A 6,113-nucleotide genomic window follows, 5' to 3' on the forward strand; every position below is an offset into this window, starting at 1 on the left:
TGGCAACCGGACCCTCGGCGGCCCAGTGAGTGCAGCTGGTGTGCGGGCGTGGCCGCCGAGCTCGCGTGTGCTCCCCGGACCGCGGGAGGGGAAGGATCTTTGTCATGCGTGCGGCTGTCGGCAGCAGACGGATCTGATCGCGGGCACACGCAGGCACACACACCTCCAATCGCTGGAGTGTTTCTGCGGGGGCGGATGGGGATTCCTCTCTTCGTTCCCACTACGGTCCCTGGGATGTGGATCCTACCCCGCGCCATCCATCACGCGCCCTCAGCCTGATGCCTTCAACCCCTTCCTCACCCCTGAGCCACATCCGTTTTCCCTGCACACCTAGAAGAAGGAATAAAGCAAGCAAAACCCCAGAGCGTCCCTTGACCATTGATTTCCTCCTCTGGAAGGTGAAGGAACTTATGTGAGCCGCATTTGCTCGGCTCTCGTCACGCACCAGGTGTCCGACGTCCGGCTCACTCCCACTTCTGAACATTCAAGCGTTGTCCTTCTCCGGAAAGGAAAGTTGAGGTTCCATGGGACAAGCAGGTGAAGACCAAACCTGTCTTTGACATTTGCTGGGCCCAGGACAAAGATAAAATAGAACCCTACAAACCATGTGTCTAACTATTTAAAGCTATAAGTCAAATTACACTTTGTAAATAAAATTTTTGCTGCTTAGCTTCACAGACACACAAGAACAAACATGGAAAATAATTGTAAAGCTATGCTTGTTATATGACATAAAGTCAGAAAAATATCAGAGCTAATGGAATCTGTTTACTCTCGAATATGAGTAAGAATGCTCTTGGTGGACCCGGGATGTTTGGACAGAGTAGCAGTGCAATAAAGATAAATCATTCAGCCAGGCATAGTGGTGTCATCTGTAATCCCAGCACTTGGGATACTGAGGCAGGAGAATCTCTGTGAGTATGAGGCCAGCTTGGATTACATAGTAGATTAAAAGCCATTCTGAACTACATAGTAAGACCCTATCTCAAAAAAAAACAAAAAAAAGAGATAAATGATTCATAAATTATATATTTATTTTTTGTTTGTTCGTTTTTGAGGCAGGGTATCACTATAGTTGAGACTGACCTGGAATTCACTGTGTAGCCCAGGCTGGTCTCAAACTCACAGCAATCCTGCCTCAGCTTCTGGAATGCTAGGATTACAGGCATGCACCGCCATGCCTGGCCATAAATTACATATTTCTTCCCTAAATTTTTTGTCCTTCTGTAAAATTGTAAATTGTATTGTTTTAATATTTTAACACAACTTTGTCCATTGATTGAAGGAACTGCTCAACATCAGAAGTCGCAATTAGAATCATCAGAAATTCTTACAATATTCAAATTGAATAATTTTTTTTGGATTTTTTTTTTTTTGATACAGGGTTTCACTATACAGTTGAGGCTGGTCGGAGACCTGGGATTACAGGCATGTGCTGCCACACCCAGATTTTTTTTTTTTTTTGTACTGGGGAATAGAACATGGGACCTTGCATTTTTAAGGCAGGCAGTGGAACCACTGAGCTAAATCCCCAGCCAAATGCCCAGCTATTTTTAAAATTTTCAATGAAAATTCTTGAAGATTGTTAGGAAACTTTCAAATGACAAGCAATTAGAGGATTAATGGTGGGTAGCACTAAGTACACTGGGCAGCCAATACCCAGACTGAGTTCTTGGGACTGGACTGGCATGCCATCCACCAAAAGCAGTCATTGATCCATTCTACCCAGGAGCCACATTGGGCTAAAGCTCACCGACACTGCTTCAAGTAAGTCCACAAGAATTCCAAAGCAACAGAGGAAGAGAGACCCAACCAAGAGCACAGAGCCCTTCATCCTGCTGGACCCCAAGGCAGGAGCAGCCATGGGGAACATGAAACATTTTTTTAAAATTTACATTTTGGGTTTCTCACATAAGAGAAATCGTACGATATTTAAGCTCATGTGTCTGATTAATTTCACTTAATATTATGGTCTCCAGGTGCATCAATTTTCCTACAATGATTTAAGTGTATGCTTTATGGCAGAGTAGTACTCCATAGTGTGTAAATACCACATTTTCTTTATCCTTTCATCTCTTGATGGACATACAGGTTACTTCCGGGATTTACCTATTATGAGTTGTGATGCTATAAACATGGGTGAGTATGGATCACTGTCTTCAACTTTTTTAGAAAGATACCTAGAAGAGGAATAGCTGGATTGAATGGAATTTTTAGTTTTATTTTTTTGAGGACTTTCCATACTGATTTCCTAGTGGTCATACAAATGTTACATTCCTTCGAACAATATAGCAGGATTCCTTTTCCCTACAGCCTTGCCAGCATGCATTGTTTTTCAGCATGCGTTTTTATTATTGTTTGTTACAGGATTTTGCTATGTAATTCAGGCTGGCCTTTAACTCACTATGTAGCCTAGGCTGGCCTCCAACTTGAGGTGATCCTCCTGCCTCACCCTGCCAAGTGCTATGTTGAACAGGAGTGGTGACAGTGGATATCTGTGATGGTTGATTGACGTGTCCACTTGAGTAAATAATGTCCAAGCAGATTGGCTCGGCATAGTTCTGGGTGGGGAAGACCCACCCTATGGAGGGTTATTGCCAGAATAGTACAAAAAGAGAAAAAAGAAGGACTGCTTCTGTTTTCCTCAGAGGAGCTCCAGTATTTGCTTTCACCTTGGACTTTGTCTCCTGGCTCCCATTGCAAACTCTTCACTGATACAGACTCACATTGGGGTTCCTCTTCAACTGCATGCTTCAGATCCGCAGTGCACAGACAGAACTTGTTCACTCTTCCACACCCAACTCTGTGGGTGGCCATCACAAGCCAATCTGTAATTTCTTATATATTTATATATCTTGTATTCTGTTTCACTAGTAAGCACTGATACAGTATTCTTGTCTTGTTTCTTATTTGGAGAGAAAGCTTTCAGTTTTTCCCATTTAATATGATGTTGGCAGTAGATTTGTCAAAAATGGCTTTTATCACCAGGGATTTAGCTCGGTGATTCTGCTGCCTGCCTTGCAAGGTCCTGAGCTCCACCCTTGGTACAAAAATACACACACACAATGGATTTTTTTTGGGGGGGGTTGAAACAGGTTCTCACTATGTAGTTGTGACTCACCTGGAATGCACAGAGATCCTCCTGTCTCAGCTTCCCACGCGCTGGGATTACAGGCCTGCGCCACCACGCCTGGCCAAAATGGCTTTTATCAGATTGAGATAAGGTCCTTCTATACCTATTATCTTCAAGTGTTGTAATCATGAATGGATATTATACCTTGTCAAGCTTTTTGTTTCTCTTGAGATGAGCAGGTGATTTTTGTCCTTGCACCTGTTTATGTGATGGATTATATTTTGGTATTTGTGTCTATTGAACCATCCTTGCATTCCTGGAATGAAGCCTACTTGGTCACAATGTGTGATCCTTTTGATGATTTATTGCAATCTGTTTGTCAGTATCTTGTTAAGGATTTTTGTATCTATATTCATTAAAAAGATTGGTGTACACTTCTCTGTTTTTGTCATTATTGTTGTTGGATCCTGGTCTGGTTTTCAAATCAGGGTAATAGTAGCTTCCACAAACTGCTTTGGTTGTATCCTTCCCTTTCAATTTTATTAAATAACTTGTAGAGTATTGGTGTTATATCTTCCCTGAACTTCTTGTAGAATTCATCACTGAATCTGCCAAGACCTGGCATTACTTAGTTTATTTATATTACTGCTTCAATTTCATTGCCTATTATTGGATTATTCAGGATTATTATATCATTTTGTTTCAATTTGCTAATTCATTTGGTAATTTAATTCCTACTTGTTTTGAATTCTTCAGTATATTGGCATACAAGTTTGTGAAGTAGTTAATATTAATAATTTTCTGAATTCTGGCAGTGTCTATTGTGATTTCACCTTTTTTAAAAAAATTTTTTTGGTACCCAGGATTGAACTCTGGACCTTGCACTCATGAGGCAGATGCAGTGCCACTGAGCTAAATCCCTGGCCCCTCCCTACCTTTAAATTTATTTCAAAAGTACTTATAAATGAAACATGTACCTTTTAAATTTTTAACTGATTTTTATCTTTTCTTTTTCTGAAAAGATTGAATAAGAGTTTGTCTATTTTTATTCTTTGATTCACCAATTCTTTGTATTTTTGTCTCATTTCATTAATTTCTGCTGTGATCATAATTTCCTTCCTTATACTCACTTTTAGTTTGGAGTGTTCATTTTTTTCTAGGACCTTGAGTTGCATCATTAGGTTATTTTGGCTCATTCTACTTTTTTGATGTGGGTATTTACAGCTATAAACTTTACTCTTAGAACTGGTTTCACTTTGTCATAAATTTTTTCATAAATTTTATCATACTGGCATTATTTAGTTCTAGGAACTGTCAGATTTTTTCCTTGATTTCTGTGATAATCCTCTGAGTGTATTGTTTAATTTCCACATATTTGCCTAACTTCTGTGCTTTCTTTTGCCATTGATTTCTAGTTTGTTTTATGATTGGATAAATGCATAATATTTCAATTCTTTTATATTTACATAAGCATGCTTTACTGACTAGTGGGTGCTCTATTTTGCAGAAAGTTTTAGGTGATGCTGAGAATGTATATTCTGTCGTTGGGTGGAAAACTGTAGATAAATCCATTTGAAGGTTTTGTTCAACTCTAATTTCCTCGTTAATTTTTTGTTATGTAGTTGATCTATTTGTGACAATGGGGTATTGAGGTCCCCCGTGATAACTGTTTATTTTTATTTGATATTCTATGCCCAGTAGAACTTGTTTTATTAGTTGGGTATGCAACTGTTTGGTGCATACATGTTCATTATTTTTATCTCTGTGTTGGATTGTTCTTTTAACCAATATTAGTGACTTTCTTTGCCTCTCATCAGTTTTGGACTGAAATCCACTTTGTCTGAATATAACTAAACCAGCTTTTTTTCAGGTTCCTGTTGCATAAAATATTGTTTTCCATCCTTCAATTTTTAGTTTATGAATATTTTGGGGTCAAATATGTTTCTTGTATACAGCATACCACTGGATTTTGTTTTTTGATCCATTCTTCCAGTCTGTGTCTTATGACTGGGAATTGAAACAATTCACATAGAAAATTATTACTAATAGATATTTTGTATTTACTCCTATTACTGCCTTACTTTCCTGTTGCCAATTCTTTTTCTACTTAACTGCTCACCTTACCTCATGTACTAATTCTATTAAGACATTTTGTTATTGTTAACTTCATTCCTTTTCTAGGATATCTTTGAGAAATGTTTGCAGTGGTGATTTGGTGGTCATGAATTTCTTTAGGTAGCCTTTATCATGGAAGTATCTTATTTTGATAATTTGCAGACATATATATTTGTACCAGCTATTAGCATAGAGTTCAGGTAGTTTTGAATAGGTCCTCTTGTTCTCATGGAGATTGTGGCTATTTTTGGTACCAGGAATTGAACTCAGGACCTTCCACTTGCAAGGCAGTTGGTGGAACCACTGAACTGAATTCCTGGCCCTTTATTCTTAAATTCATCTTTTTTGTTGTATGTGGAGAAGATGAAAGATTCAAAATCTGATTTCTTCCTAATTTCAGAAGTCTCCACCCTATTTTATAGTGAAATTTCTGTATATTTTCATAATTTTATGTATGTAGAAAGTACTTCCTGGGTTGTTTTATGGGATTTTTTTGGGGGTGGTGGTGGTACCAGGGATTGAACTCAAGACCTTGCAGTTGCAAGGCAGGCACGGTGCCACCGAGCTAAATCCCCAGCTCCCCCCCCTTTTTTTTTTGACAATGTCTATATAGTGATTTTTTTTTTTAAAGACAAGGTCTCACCATATAATTCAGACCAGCCTCAAACTCACTAGATAGTCCAGGTTGACTTCAAACTTGTGGTGATCTTTCTGCCTCAGCCTCCCAAGTGCTGGGATTACAGGTATTTCTACTTCTGCACCAATATCAACTATTTTGATAACTGTAGATTTGTTTTTTGGGACAGTCTATGTAGCCCAGGCTGGCATCAAACTCAAGGATCCTCCTGACTCAGCCTCCTGAGTGCCGGGATTACAGGCATATGCCACCATGACCTGATATAGTTTTATAATGGCTCTTGACAAC

Source organism: Fukomys damarensis, unplaced genomic scaffold, assembly GCF_012274545.1.
Source record: "Fukomys damarensis isolate Sample0158 unplaced genomic scaffold, DMR_v1.0_HiC HiC_scaffold_25, whole genome shotgun sequence".
NCBI lineage: Eukaryota > Metazoa > Chordata > Mammalia > Rodentia > Bathyergidae > Fukomys > Fukomys damarensis.